Source organism: Schistocerca serialis, chromosome 2 (assembly GCF_023864345.2).
Source record: "Schistocerca serialis cubense isolate TAMUIC-IGC-003099 chromosome 2, iqSchSeri2.2, whole genome shotgun sequence".
Classification (NCBI taxonomy): domain Eukaryota; kingdom Metazoa; phylum Arthropoda; class Insecta; order Orthoptera; family Acrididae; genus Schistocerca; species Schistocerca serialis.
The window spans coordinates 694,287,150-694,304,030 of NC_064639.1; the positions used below are offsets into that span (position 1 = coordinate 694,287,150).

Here is a 16,881-nt window from a genome sequence, read left to right on the forward strand (position 1 = left end):
GCTGTTGCGTCAAGGGGAACCCAACAATGATCGCCGTGTTGACAGTCCGCGGTGCTTCAGAGGTCACCGCACTGTGGATACGTGTCTAGGTGCAAGGAAGCTATCTCCTGTCTCAAGGTACAGGATGTGACTGTACGATCATTCACGTCCGTGCGAACAACATGTATGTCCTCTCAGGCGCTAGTCAAGTGAGCGCTTGAGATCCTGTATGTCGTTGAGCATGGCCATCTTGAACCCATCGATTCCACATTCGCATTACAGAAGTGGGATCCTGACCGACATGATATGCAGTAATGGTGGTGGTGGTTAGTGTTTAACGTCCCGTCGACAAGAGGTCATTAGAGACGGAACGCAAGCTCGGGTTAGGGAAGGATTGGGAAGGAAATCGGCCGTGCCCTTTCAAAGGAACCATCCCGGCATTTGCCTGAAACGATTTAGGGAAATCACGGAAAACCTAAATCAGGATGGCCGGAGACGGGATTGAACCGTCGTCCTTCCGAATGCGAGTCCAGTGTGCTAACCACTGCGCCACCTCGCTCGGTTATGCAGTAATGCTGAAAGATATACACAGTCTCGATAGGCCATTATCCGGCTGCCCTCGAATTCCGGCATGTGCTGGTAGACGTTTCTCGTTCTTACAGGAGGCATAACACGATCCTCTCACAAACAACCAACATTCAAATGCGATTCATGAACGAGAAAAAGCCGCTGCATACTCTTTCTTTAAGGTCTGAGTGGAGATGGCGTTGCTTCTACTACTTCGTTCGACAGCGCTGAAATACTAATGATTTGCATATCGAAGCATGTAGGATACTTCACGCCACTTTGAAGTTTGTTACTTGCCGCCCTCACGGTGTTGCAATTTTAACGGCCAACACTTAGTTACTCCGTTGCTTAAGAAGAATAAATACAAGACTAAGCTAGCTTTTTACTTTCTATACCAAGAAAAATTAGGAAATTCAGCATTTATGTTGCCCAGATCAGGATGAAAGTCCTTTGAAACCTTTTATTTTACATGGAGGTTTACATTCCGATTTAATGAGGAAAGCGGCAAAACAGTTTTCTTTCAACAAACGCGTGTATATCAATGAGCGTGGTGTCCGTGTGTACAATGGGGAAGGCGGAAGATCCATCTGAGTTTGACAGAGGGCAGAGTGTGACGGCCCGGAGGCTCGGCACGAGCATTTGAGAAACTGCACCACTTGTCGGGTGTTCGAGGAGTGCTGTGGTGAGTGTCTTCAACACGTGGCGGAACAAAGGTGAAACCATGTCTAAACGTCATGGGGTTGGGCAGCCACCCCTCATTACAGATGTCGGACGTCGTAAGTTGGGCAGGCAAGTAAAACAGGACAGTCAGCGGCGAACTGTGGAGGAACTAACATCAGACTTTAATGCTGGACAGAGTACAAGTGTGTGTGAACACACAATGCACCGAACACTCCTAACGATGGACCTCCGCAGCCGACGACCCATGCGTATGCCAATGTTCAAGTGGTTCAAATGGCTCTGAGCACTATGGGACTTAACATCTTAGGTCATCAGTCCCCTAGAACTTGGAACTGCTTAAATCTAACTAACCTAATGACATCACACACACCCATGCCCGAGGCAGGATTCGAACCTGCGACCGTAGCAGTCCCGCGGTTCCAGACTGCAGCGCCTAGAACCGCACGACCACTGCGGCCGACTATGCCAATGTTAACCCCACGACATCAGCAACTGCGACTGAAATAGGCACACAGCCATCGGGACTGGACGTTGACGCAGTGGCAGTGTTGCATGGTCTGATGAATCCTGATATCTTCTAAATCTTCTTCATCGTGCCGATGAGAGGGCGCAAATCCGTCGTCTTCCAAGGGAACATCTCCTTGAAACTTCTACTGCGGCACGGAGACAAGCTGCCCGCGGCTCCATTACGCTCTGGGGAATATTCACGTGGGCATCCATGGGTCCAGTGAAGCTCGTGCAAGGCACCAAGACGGCCAAAGAGTATCGTACACTCGTTGCCGACCACGTACACCTCTTCATGATGATTATGTGGCAGTTTTTAACAAGATAATGCGCCATGTCACAATGCCAAGAGTGTGATGGAGCGGTTCAAGGAACACAGTGGCGAGTTCCAATTGATGTGGCGCCCCCCCCCCCCCCCTTCCCAGTTCACCACATCTGAAACCGATCGAACACATGTGGGATGTGATTTGAACGTGGCGTCGGAGCTCATCGCCCCCTGCCCAGAATTTACGGGAGTTAGGTGACTTGTGTGTCTTCCTGTTGCGCCAACTCGCTCCAGCGACCTACCACTGCCTCATTGCTTCCACGCCACGACGCGTCTTCGCTGTTATCAGTGCCAACAGCGGACATACCGGCTATTAGTTAGGTGGTCATAATGTTCTGGCTGATTAGTGTAATTCACAGTTTAATAATTAAGAAGAGAATTTTTGGTGCGTTTGTCGCTTATCTGAAACTATTTCCATAACACGTATTTTCCACACTTGGACGGTAAATGTGGTACAACTGGACCTATTGATTTAGTGAACAACTAATTGCATTAGGCAATATTCCAAGGAAAAGCTACACTGCGATAAGTATAGATGTGAAAAAAAAAAATGTAAAGCTCAGCTGCTTTTTAGACTTTCGTCAACTTCTTAGACATGTTGACAGTGTAGTGAAAAATTGTTGCACAGATGTGTCGTTCCGCGAAACAACTTTTCACTGCATTTTCTTCGCCGTAAATGCACATGTATACCTTACCAAATAAAACATAGCAATATCATGTGTGGAAATGTTGGTAATTTCTAATAATCATGGCGAAAATAGAATGAATAATATGAAAATACGTGTAATGAGGCTATCAGTATAATGCGGACAGACATACAAAAACTAGTAGCACATATGATAACGACTCTGCTATGTTGGTACAAGCAAACAACAATATACAGGGTGGTCCATTGATAGTGACCGGGCCAAATATCTTACGAAATAAGCATCAAATAAAAAAACTACAAAGAACCAAACTCGTCTAGCTCGAAGGGGGAAATCAGATGGCGCTATGGTCGGCCCGCTAGATGGCGCTGTCATAAGTCAAACGGATATCAACTGCGTTTTTTTAAATACGAACGCCCATTTTTATTACATATTCGTGTAGTACGTAAAGAAATATGAATGTTTTAGTTGGACTACTTTTTTCGCTTTGTAATAGATGGCGCTTTAATAGTCACAAACGTATAAGTACGTGGTATCACGTAACATTACGCCAGTGCGGAAGGTACTTGCTTCGTGATACATTACCCGTGTTAAAATGGACCATTTACCAATTGCGGAAAAGGTCGATATCGTGTCGATGTATGGCTATTGTGATCAAAATGCCCAACGGGCATGTGCTATGTATGCTGCTCGGTATCCTGGACGACATCATCCAAGTGTCCGGACCGTTCGCCGGATAGTTACGTTATTTAAGGAAACAGGAAGCGTTCAGTCACATGTGAAACGTCAACCACGACCTACAACAAATGATGATGCCCAAGTAGGTGTTTTAGCTGCTGTCGCGGCTAATCCGCACATCAGTAGCAGATAAATTGCACGAGAATCGGGAATCTCAAAAACGTCGGTGTTGAGAAAGCCACATCAACACCGATTGCACTCGTACCATATTTCTGTGCACCAGTAAATGCATGGCGACGACTTTGAACGTAGTGTACAGTTCTGTCACTGGGCACAAGATAAATTACGGGACGATGACAGATTTTTTTGCACGCGTTCTATTTAGCGACGACGCGTCTTTCACAACAGCGGTAACGTAAACCGGCGTAATATGCACTATTGGGCAACGGAAAATCCACGATGGCTGCGACCTTGGCGGGTTAATGTATGGTGCGGCATCATGGGAGGAAGGATAATTGGTCCCCATTTTATCGATGGCAATTTAAATGGTGCTATGTATGCTGATTTCCGACGTAATGATCTACCGATGTTACTACAAGATGTTTCAATGCATGAGAGAATGGCGATGTACTTCCAACATGATGGATGTGTGGCACATAGGTCGCGTGCAGTTGAAGCGTCATTGAATAGCATATTTCGTGACAGGTGTATTGGTCGTCGAAGCACCATACCATGGTCCGCACGTTCACCGGATCTGACGTCCCCGGGTTTCTTTCTGTGGGGAAAGTTGAAGGATATTTGCTATCGTGATCCACCGACAACGCCTGACAACATGCGTCAGCGCATTGTCAATGCATGTGCGAACATTACGGAAGGCGAACTACTCGCTGTTGAGAGGAATGTCATTACACGTATTTCCAAATGCATTGAGGTTGACGGACATCATTTTGAGCATTTATTGCATCAATGTGATATTTACAGGTAATCACGCTGTAACAGCATGCGTTCTCAGAAATGATAACTTCACAAAGGTACATATATCACATTGGAACAACCGAAATAGAATGTTCAAACGTACCTACGTTCTGTATTTTAATTTAAAATACCTACCTGTTACCAACTGTGCTTCTAAAATTGTGAGCCATATGTTTGTGACTATTACAGCGTCATCTATCACAAAGTGAAAAAAGTAGTCCAACTAAAACATTGATATTTCTTTAGGTACTACACGAATATGTAATAAAAATGGGGGTTCCTATCTAAAAAAAAAAAATACCACACAGTTTATACCCGTTTGACCTATGGCAGCGCCATCTAGCGGGCCAACCACTGCGCCATCTGGTTTCCCCCTTGAAGCTAGACAAGTTTCGTACTTTGTAGTTTTTCCGTTTGACTCTTATTTCGTGAGATATTTGGCCCGGTCACGATCAATGGACCACCCTGTATATTGCACAACGAATAATCCCTCATATTATGCTGTGACATTTACATTTTGAAAGCGCTTAAGCCAACAATTTCTAGGATTGTTTGGCAACTATGTGCTCACATCCATGTCAGAGATCGTTAAACAGAGTTAATGTGATTCAAAGATGGTAGCAGAAGAAATCTGAATTAACCGGAACCCTAGTGGGCAGTTAACGAAACGATGATCCGTCAGCGTGTGCCAGCGCAGGATTTTATCATCGCCGCTCCTCTCGTTTCCATGACTATCGACAGCGATACAAATAAAACGCCTCACTGGACAAGCACTAATCACTCTCTTACGCGGTGAACCACCAGATCTCAGACGCCATCTATTTGTTGAAAGTACATAACAGGAAACCACTTCCACTTAGCTTACACAGTGGAAAAAGCAGCTTATGTTCCCTCCCTGCATGGGCGGACGCTAACGATGCACCCGGATCGTTGCCTGGAGGTATATGTTGGTAGACGTGCGTGAATAATACACGCGGGTGTAGATCCCTCTTGTCATAGGTTAATGTTCGAGTTAGTTGCGATAATATGAATGTTACTCGTCGTCAATGAAGCTTCAGTATTTCTGCTATCGTCCTTCGCAAACGAAAGATTCAAAGAAATGCTGGGTGATCGTGTGTAACTATTCGTCCGTCTTGAGCAGTTAATTGGAGACTGGTATCTGCACAACGTGTTTCACTTCAAGGTTCCTTAATTGTGTCAGCTTGGATCGCTGGAAAAACCAATGATATGGGAATAATGTTATGATACTAATAGACATTATTCCATTTACAAAATGGTTCAAATGGCTCTGAGCACTATGGGACTTAACATCTACGGTCGTCAGTCCCCTACAACTTAGAACTACTTAAACCTAACTAACCTAAGGACATCACACAACACCCAGTCATCACGAGGCAGAGAAAATCCCTGACCCCGCCGGGGATCCATTTACACTATTCACTACATTGATGATTAGCGGTGACAAGGTATTGGTTGACTGCGTAGTAATTTGTTCGATTCCTTGTAGTGAAATTATTTTCAATACTACAATTAGGTAAAATTACTACAATTAGGTAAAAGTGGAAAAATCGTAACGTGCAGGTTAAGACAAGTGGCTTCTGCTTTATTGTCTAAGGCTAATTCCCAAAATCTTTCGTAATTTCTCTGGAGTCATAGTATAAGACAGACACTGCTCGTGTGTCGTTGGCATCCGTAGCAGGACTCAGTTGCAATAATATTTTTCAGGTTATGAGGTTTGTCATGAATGACTGCTGCATTAAGGTTACTATTGCAAACTGCAATTCAGCAGTATAATTACGGATAATAATGACGTTGCGTATATTTTAATTCCATCCTAAAGGAGCGGGTCTTGAGAGTTTTTATCGTCGGCTTTTGTCGTGGTGTAGGGTCGTCCTGGAGCATCACAGATAAGTGATAATGGGAATCTAATTTTCCGAAATCGATCTGGAAATCAAGTTCAGAAGAAAAACAATGTACCTGTTTGACTGATGTTTTTCCCCTACAAAATAAAGAAAGATCAAGTTCTGAGTTGAGTGAACCAACTACATCGCGAAGTTTGGAGACACAGCGTTGATCCATTCTCGTGCTCATATCCTAGACTTTAACATTTATGGTCCTCTGAGTGACGCGCTGAGCTCTCAGAAAACCAAGATATGGGAATTACATAACGGCTTCTAAGCTGCAGAGTTGGATGGAGACAGTTCGGCTAAGCCTGGCGCTCTTCATAGGTACATCGTCCTCTGGGAGGGGGTGTCTGTTTGTCGGTGGCCCAGCCCTCGTACTCCTTGCCGCACTAAAGCCTTTTCTGGCCTTCACAAGTCGACTGTAAGGTTGGCAATATCAGTAATAACATATACGTTTTGTGAATAGTTCCTACATCACTGTCATCTGGGACATTGTGACATGTAGAGCCTTTTTAAACTCAGAAGCCACTTCCGGGGCATTGGTGTTCCTGAATGAGATTTTCACTCTGCAGCGGAGTGTGCACTGATATGAAACTTCCTGGCAGATTAAAACTGTGTGCCGGACCGAGACTCGAACTCATTCTGGAAACATCCCCCAGGCTGGGGCTAAGCCATGTCTCCGCAATATCCTTTCTTTCAGGAGTGCTAGTTCTGCAGGGTTCGCAGGAGAGCTTCTGTAAAGTTTGGAAGGTAGGGGCGAGGTACTGGCAGAAGTAAAGCTGTGATGACGAGGCGTTAGTCGTGCCTGGGTAGCTCAGTTGGTAGAGCACTTGCCCGCGAAAGGCAAAGGTCCCGAGTTCGAATCTCGGTCCGGCACAAGTTTTAATCTGCCAGAAAGTTTCATTGGTGTTCCTGTTAGATCTGAGGTTCTCTTGAATGACTTTGTCCCTCGCAGTAATTTTAGTTTTTTTTTCCTGCTATTGTGTTCAGCAGACGAAGTTTATCCATGAAATGTGCGTTGTCACGACACCAGACGTAATATCTGTAAAAACTTCTAGCATATTTGTATCTCAAAATGGTAACGTGTTACGACACTGGTTGTTGTTGGATGAAGTAATATTACCCTTTACTTTGTTTCCATTATTGTGCACCATCAACTTTAAAGCCATTTCCAAATGTATGAACAAGGAGAATCCGTCAAAACTGGCGTACTTGCTTCAAAGTCCAAGAACGCGCCAAAACGCAGTGTGATAATCGTGGAGGTCGTCTACATTGTCAGACTTCATAGATGAAGGAGTAACAAAAAGTATCTTGAACAGTAGTTATCCAGTGTACCACTTAGGAGTGTAAGGCCGTCCAGTTTTATTTCATTCGATGACAGCAAATGTAATAATATGTTCTCATTCAGAAAATCTGTGCTGTCTGTAGAGTAATGTAAGATCACTGAGTGTTGTCAGGGGGGGGACAACCGAGGGCTATACATATATTGATGATCTTCTGAATCCATACGCCATAAGAGGCATATGACGTTGTTATACTCTTCCACAATCAAGCGAATAAACCACCCGTGGCAATGCGCTGTTATCGTTGTAGGGTGTCGGCGCTTATCTCGCGCTAGCCCGGTGCCGGAGCAGCCGGCAGAGCTGGGGACCGGCAGGTGCTGCAGCTGCTGCATGCTGCGCCGTGAAGGGCGTCCCGGCTATCGCGTTACGCGTCCGCGGCAACTTGAGACCGCTTCCTCATGAACCCGCGCTACTCGTTTCTGTCATGAAGGACGAGCACACGGCGCGGAAGTTAGTTCTTGTTACCAAGTCCCAGCCCGAGCGCAAGCGGCGAGGTGAACCGGTTTGGATTATAAACCATAGGACCGACCATGTCTTGCATCGCAACCTTTCGGGCTAGAAACTTGTTGCAGAAACTATATTCGAAAGATTCTGGGCGCCACAACGTATACAAATGGGATAGATTAGCTGCCGAGTTACCAGGAGAAAGAGGCAGTGGACTTCCGATGAGACGTCATTTGACTCGTTGCTATTGCCCAAGGAGGTGGACGTCAGAGCATTATGCCCTGTGTAAAAAACAGCGTAAGCGTTTCAGACAGTGTAATACGATGACGCGGTAAGCTCCAGTGTTTCAGAGGACACCATTTATCACACTCTGTTCCTGTTACGTCTCGGCAGCTGACGACGCTTGCATTTGTCTTTGATGGCCCAAGATCAACCTCAGTTACAAATTAAATTGACTCGGAAAGACAGCTTTTAGCCCGTGGAACAGCGAAACAAAGTTATTTGGTCAAATAAATTGCTCTTTCTGTTATACGACTCCGATGATGTGTACGGTCGTCCTCGTCAATGTCTGTTCTATGCAGTGTATCCGAGAAGCCCCATACTCCTGTGTAAAAGCAGCATATTGTTCAGAGTGTCGATAATTAAAGCTCCAGTTTCAAAACGCTGCAGAAAGAGAACCACTGCTCAGAAACACGTCATAGTAGAACAGGATAGTATTGATGAAGGTGGAAAAGTCGTGGAACAAAAAGAAATGTAACAAACATTTGATCGATAAATGTCGCTGTAAGCGTCTTATCGTAAAAGGGGTCGGCTAAAAATGGCAGATGAATCGCAATAGACGGCTATGGTCTGACTTGCACATTACACCATCCGTACAATTCAATGTGCACGACTCCACTAGTTCGGCAGTCAACAGTGTGAGTGTCAGTAAGGGAAGCACGTAAGGTCGGATGGGAAAATCGGATTTTAACTATCCTGAGGCCAAAAACCGCCTAAAAATCAAAATGACAGTAGTTTTTAATTGTTGTGAGACTGGCTCAAGACATGTTCAATATGCTGCCCATCGTTTTCTACCATAAGCTGAAATAAAGACCGTCGGACAGACTCCCGTATGGACAACATAGTGACAAGCATCCCTGACGTAGAAAAACAACTGAAAGATTTGAAAGCAAATAAATCACCAGGTCCGGATGGAATTCCAATTCGGTTTTATCAAAGAGTACTGTAGGGCATTAGCTCTTTCCATACCTAGCCTGCATTTGTCGTGAGTCTCTCACCCAGAACAGACTCCCAAGCGACTGTACAAAAGAGCAGGTGACTCCAGTATATAAGAAGAGTAAAAGATGGAACCCACAAAATTGCAGACCAATATCCCTAACTTCGGTTTGCTGCAGAATTCTTGAACATATTCTCAGTTCGAATATAATAAACTTTATTGAGACAGAAAAGCTTATGTCCACGAATCAGCATGGTTTTAGAAAGCATCGCTCTTGCGAAACTCAGCTTGCCCTTTTCTCACATGATATACTGAGAACTATGGATGAAGGACAACAGACAAATTCTATATTTCTAGATTTTCGGAAGGCGTTTGATACCGTGCCCCATTGCAGGCTGTTAAGGAAGGCACGAGCATATGGAATAAGTTCACAGATATGTGAGTGTCTCGAAGACTTCTTAAGTTATAGAACCCAGTATGTTGTCCTCGACGACGAGTGTTCATCAGAGAGAAGGGAATCGTCAGAAGTGCCCCAGGGAAGTGTGATAGGACCGCTGTCGTTCCGTATATACATAAATGAATTCGCGGACAATGTGGGCAACAATCTGTTGTTGTCTGCTCATGATCCTTTAGTGTACGGTAAGGTGTCGAAGTTGAGGGACTGTAGGAAGATACAAGACGACTTAGACGAAGTTTCTGGTTGGTGTGATGAACTGCAGCTATCCCTAAACGTGGAAAAATGTAAGTTAATGCGGGTGAGTAGGAATAACAAACCTGTAATGTTCGGATATTACTGGTGCCCTGCTTGACACGGTCAAGCCGTTTAAATATCTGGGCGTAACGTTTCAAAGTGACATGAAATGAAACGAGCATGTGAGAACTGTGGTAAGGAAGGCGACTCGTCGGCTTCGATTTATTGGGAGAATTTTAGGAAAGAATGATTCACCTGTGAAGGAGACCGCATGCAGGACGCTATTGCGATCTATTCTTGAGTACTGATCCAGTGTTTGGGATCCGTAGCAGGTCGGATTGCAGGAAGATATGGAAACAAATTAGTGGTGGGCTGCAAGATTTGTTACCGGTAGGTTCCAACAACACGTTACGGAGATGCTTTGGGAACTCAAATAGGAATACCTGGAGGAAAGGCGACGTTCTTTTCGAGAAACACTATTGAGGAAATTTAGAGAAGCAGCATTTGAAGCTGACTCCCGAACGACTTTACTACCACTGACATACACTGCACGTAAGGATCACGAAGATAAGACCCAAGAAATTAGGGTTCATACGGAGGCATACAGACAGTCGTTTTTCCCTCGCTCTACTTGCAATTGTAACAGGAATGAAATGACTGGTAGTGGTACAGGGAACACTGCGCCATGCACCGTACGGTGGCTTATGGAGTATTTATGTAGATGTAGATGTAGAAGAAACAACATGTTCCACAATACATCGGAGTGTCTCAGAGGTCACGTGCCTTCAGTTCAACTACGTTCGTAATTGGTGCATTGAATGCATCATCTTTCAGTTAATTCCACAGCCAGATCTCACACGGATTGAGATCAGCTGATCTGGATGGCTAGGCTGTAGGGACATGACGGTTGATAATTCTAACATTTCCGGAATGCAGCAGCCACTTCATTGCCTGTGTAATGTGCGGAGGGGCGCCATATTGCATAAAAATGATCCTACCCATACATCGACGCTGTCGAAGCGTTAGAATGACATTGGTGCGCAAAAGACTCTCACAGCGTTTACCAGTGACAACAGAGATAATGAGAAGCGAAGGACACATCTCCTCGAATGCCGTCAACCCGCACCACACAGTCACCTTTTCAGAATGAAGTGGTTGATCGGTGTGCGTATTTTCCAGTGCTCATAGTCTGCAGTTCAGCATATTGACATGCCCTTCGAGATGGAAACGGGCTTCGTCTGTGCACAGAATGTTGCATGACCATTTCTTTCAACTTCCACGCGAGCAAGAAATTCCAGGCTAACGTTCGTCTTGTTAACACGTCACCAGGAAGAAACTCCTGAACAGGAATGATTTTGAATGGACTCCAATGAAGAATGTTTCTTAGGATTTTATGCGTCGTCCTCGCAGGTCTGTCTAACGTTCAGGCAATTCCCCGTGCACTACATGTTTGTACATCACCTCTTGACCCCTGCTGCAATGCTGTGGCCACATCTTCGACAGACGTCGGATCAACTGCATTCCTCCATCTGCCACATTGCACTTCAAAAAAACCTGTTTTTTTTTAGAATTTTGTATTCTTTTCTCCAGACCCTTACCAGACATTGTACTAATGCCTTTTCTCATATCCTTGAGTGTCCGGAACGTCTGCAGGGCTATTTGCACAGTGACCGTTCTTGTATAACAGCTTTACCAGTAGCGCGCTATCGTTTATGGAGACAGTCATATTGGGCATTTCGGACGCAAACTGAGGAATTTCCGTGTGCCGCGTGGCTGTTGGTAAGCATATTGTGACGCTTACAGCGTCATCTATTGGTCAAATTTTCTTTAATTTTTTTTTCTTTTTTTCCCCCTTGAATTTTCCCCCTGCGTAAATAATACGCTGTTCAAGAACTTTAATGGTGGACACTTTGTACATTGGATTACTCATATATAAAATGCTCTCGTCGAGCGCGTTTGTGAATTCTCCGTCGTGCTTTACACAAAAACGTTTGCGTCTCCATGTCCTCCTGTTGCGGAGCATCTCAGGCGTTATGCATCAAAAGGCTTCCTCAGCACTACTTCGGAATTCTTGTTAGTCTTCCACTGACGTTGAGCCATGTGGGACTGATTATTACCGATAGTAAGTTGGCTGGACGTGCGTGGTAATGTCCAGGATTCGTGAAAGGCTGGAGATTTTACTGAACCACGCCCAATACAGCGGCCTCGAAACTGTTCATCAAGGAACTCATGCACCTGATTAGCAAAGTGTCGTCCTGCCGTAACAACACATGATCCACGATTCCCTTGTTATCGAGCTCGGGAAATAACTATGTTTGAACACGTCCTGGTGAATTCATTCGTGAACCCTTCAAAAAATATGGTCCAATATGTATAGTCATGATATTTCAGTCCGTTCTGTCAAGCAAGCGGATTGCTGTAAGAGATGGGGCCCAGCTAAAATGACCCCTAATCGTATTCATTATCTTTCTATGGGGACGTTCGTGCACCCACACGCCAGTGCTCCTAATCGGTCGTCGCCATCTATGGCTTTACAATTGAAACATTGATAGACTGAAACAACACAGACCAATACTGACTACAGAGTTTTTTGTCTACTTCAAAGCAGGGATCTCAATATAACTTTTTATTTCCTCAGTTGTATAACATCAAGAGGGGTACGGGGACTTCTCGGACGCCCAGCGCATACACCGTGAAACTTATAAAAGTCTGCTGACTTTGTTTAGTGTTGGACCTCCCTGCAAATTTTTAGTTCAAGAACGCACATTAATATCTACATATCAACAATTTTGTTTATAAATACAAGGGTACACACAATTATCATTACATTTAGATGAAAGTAAAGCACCAGTAGGGATGCATTAGAAACATCCGTGGAACAACAGTGACCATACATCATGCCACGAAGGACAGTCGCGACCAATGATCGCGAGCGCATCACCACGCTACGAGGAGACGGTTTGTCAACCAGGGAAGTTACTCGACATGTGTACCAGAATCAAAGTGATGTGGTGCTCACATGGAATCGATTCGAGATGGTAGGTAGTTTGAGGACTTACATTACACAGACTACGTTCGACAGGTGCACAGGATGTCCTTCATACAGGCGGTCATCTTCAAATGCGGTTTATATTTGTAGCAAGGAATATGAAATTAAATTAAGACTGTGTAATACAACGCAATGAATAGAAGAAAAATGACATATAAAACATTTAGTAAACATTTGTGATGGTGTCTCATATAGAATACACAGAAATATAAGTAGAATTACTGTTATTAATCAGTTTACCATCCTCTTACACAGACAACGCAACACAATTTTGTCAGGCAATTAGTCACATCTTTGAAGTCGCTGAGAGTGGCAGCAATCTGAAACCTTGTCGTAGGTTATCAACTAGTAAGAAGATCGGTACATATGCGTTCGAGGTCTCGACCCGCATTGTCAGTATTGGCTCTAGAGGAAAAACATTTGACGAGCACCGTTTTAAAATTACGGCACATTGTCTGTCACTCTATAACCTATAATAGCACACTAATTTATCAATAATGCCTGTTTCCTTTGCAGTATCACAGTTTTGATTACGGTTGTCTGAAGAGAATTATTGGTTGTATCTGTACTTATGTGAAGGCTGTTCTCCGCAATGTTTGAGTTCTTTGTTTTAATACGGTACGTGATTACTTTAATGACAACCTGATTCATTGTGTGTCGTAACCGACGTTCTCCTCCTCACTTTATTAATTAATCAGTGCAGAACTCCCTGAAAGTAGGGACGAATCCGATTGCCTTTGTCGGTCAAGAGTCAGACCAGAAGCCATAATCAATGTTTCCATGGACGGGGTACGAGGAGGAGACATTCACCTCCTCTCACTTTAACGGAGCGGCTCTCTGTCACTGGTGGCTCTCGTACAGGCACAGTGGAACTGCAACACCCCGTACTTGCTCCGTAACATTTAATGAAAATAATGAGGCCTTTTTGCTGTAATTCGTTCTTTGTACTTGTACAACATGTTACTCTTACGCTTGATGCCAGTAGCCACCCCCGAGTTTATGAAAAATATTGGCATAGAACTGTGCGCTTCACAGTTCCCGGGGCGTAGTCTTCAGTTGTGTACATGGCGCACACAGGAGGCTGCACGCGAGGCTGCCAGGGAGAGGGAGGGCGCTGTCGCTCCTGCAGAGCCGACCCTGGCGTGCCGGTGGAACGCAGCTTTCTTTTCTCCTCGGGTGTTGCTGTTAAAAACCCTGTACCAGTTGAATGTGCCAAAGTGTAGAACTGGAATATTATCCTACTTCCAGCTATTCTATATGATTAATTATTATTATTATTTTTTTGTTCATTGATTCTATAGTAAACTACTTACATGGCCTTGGTTTCCCAACAAATAAGTTATGTAAGTGATCTTCAACAGCTAAAGTTGTCGCTGGTGTTTCTCCATGAGAAAATTACACTAACAAAAGAGTTTGTTCAACATCTTCAAAGTCTACCCTTTGTTTGTTAAGCAGATTAATTTTCACGTAAGAAGTATCACCCTTTAATGTAAGCGGACAGAGTGCTCCATGGTTCCCATTTCTACCGCTATGTGTCCAATTCTTTCAATTAGACCCGATAAATTGAGATATGGGTAATCAAACCCGCTAGAAAAGATAGTATTCTAATTTAAAAATGAAGCAACGGATTACGCAACATCGGTGAATGGCCATGGAACAATACGTGCACATTAGGGACGCTAAGACTTTCTTTTTCTGATACTATGAATTCAGTTAGTCGCATGAAGTGCGTAATGCATACAAAGGAAATGCCTGGATTGAAAATTCATAGAATATTGTCATTATCTCAGTGGTATGGATGAAGGATAATAAATAACGCTAAGAGAGAATTTCAATTATCATTCTGATTTATTTCAATAATATTTAAGAAAACTATTACTCTCTGTGACAAAACATTTAAGAAAACTATTACTCTCTGTGACAAAACATTTAAGGAAACTATTACTCCTTGTGACAAAACATACATGAAATCTGTTATATTTAAGAAAACTACCACTCTCAGTGACAAAACCTACATGAAGCACTCACTATCTCTTGCATCTCGTCATACCGGAAACATAGACAACACTTCGTCGTCAGTTACATCTACTAATGATTAAAATGGGTAAAAATGAATGTTACTGAATGGTGGCCTCTTAACACCATTTAGTCATTGTCACACCTATTTAACGCGCGGAGTAGGAAAGGATATTACCTTTCACTTTCTCAAACATTATTTGTGTTACTACACATGCAGTACCATGCGGATAAGTTCATGTTGAAACCGTGTATTATGCAACCGCAATGCAACGTGAGCAAACCAGCCCAGGCTTCATGACTTCACATTATTCATACTATGATTAACGAATGGCAAATTCAGTGACTACCGTTATGAATGCTGGCAACAAGTGGCCAAGTTCGACAACAAAGAAATGAGTAAAATAAACCGTAGAATCATGAAAAATTTATATTGCTTATATCCAGAACGAAACTATGCAACAAATGAAACATTAATGAACCTATCCGCTATTGACCTAAGAGCAAGAACCGTTGGTTCATGCCCTCAATCACCTCGGGCCTAAGTCCGCTAGTTGAAACACATTAATCTGAAAAATTTCTACCAATAAAATATCGCTGAACGTTTCCCAGTATTAATTGACACCAGAACATGCTTCATAATCAATGTTACCCCAAAAAACATACATTATGAATAACTTTTCTCACCATCAATGACGAGCGCCACACCCCTGCGTACGTCTCATCCAATAGGCGGCCCCAGAGTGTCCTCACATGGCTCGTTCCAGAACCAATCGCCAACCGTTCAAAAAAACTGGTGGTGGGGGTAGGACCTCAGTGAGAACCAACCTCACAAAATCTGCCCTGCTCATCCCCACTGTCTTTGGAATCACGAACTCTCTACCGAATCTGCTCACGTTGTTATGTTGGTGCTAAACTACCCTAATGCTACCATCTTTGACTAACCCAGATTGTTATAAATTCAATGTACACTTACGTTTATCCATACACATACATCATGGGATCAAAGGATGAGAGAGGAGGTGTGACACCAACAGAAGAAAAAATATACACGGAAGCATTCTTGAATCAGAGGTTAATTAGCTAGACATTGAAAGGACGCTCTCGGCGTAAAATGATCGATTAAACATGTAGAAATTAATCACTCAGTTAAATGAAGCGTAAAGCTGTGACGTTTCAATCTGATATTCTAATGCAGACAGAAGCAACCACAAGAAATATATTCGTAGATTTAATTCTGAGTTGTGAAGCAAAGAAGGCATTGTTTTGCTTTCCGTGTTTCCTGTTTGGAGATGATATATTGTGGACACAAGATAGTTTTAAAAATATAAACAAAATGAATGAAAAAACTGAAAACCACGAGAAGCCAAAAAAGCGCATTGATAACTTAGTCCTATTGCCCATTTTAGATATCATAAATATTACGGCTAAACTAAGTGAAGCATGCAGATCTTCAATCAATTAACAAAATACAAAGGTTAAAAAGAAGTGCGAAATTTTGTTCAAAATAATATATTATATTTTCAATTGTGGAAACGTTGAAACTCCCTTGGCTGGATATAATGAAAAATACGATTCGGTAAATCCAGGGGTATTTAGAGGATAACTAAATTTTGCATCTAAACTAGATTGAGATTTGAAGAATCAATGCAGTCTTCAAAGATGTTTCTAAGGCCGCTGAGAAGGAGATACCTGACTGCTTGCTACAAATATACCATGAGGAGGCATGGACGGAAATTAAAAAAGCTTCCTCTACAGCGGTTATGGCTGATGGCACAATAGATGGTTCAGAACCCAGTCAAAGGTCCTTGTTCTATGGTACGTATTGAATGAAGAAATATTTTAGGGCTTTGAGGGATTCT

At 43.4% G+C, this 16,881-nt stretch overlaps 1 protein-coding gene and 1 non-coding gene across 3 annotated transcripts in view; both read left to right on the forward strand.

The window, feature by feature from the left end:
- LOC126457840 (tubulin alpha-1C chain) overlaps window positions 1-16,881 on the forward strand; it is a 106,418-nt gene that overhangs the window by 12,381 nt on the left and 77,156 nt on the right. The gene's annotated exons all lie outside the window — the stretch shown is intronic.
- Trnas-cga (transfer RNA serine (anticodon CGA)) lies at window positions 7,064-7,138 on the forward strand. The gene has a single exon. It is a non-coding gene; the product is annotated as a tRNA-Ser (tRNA).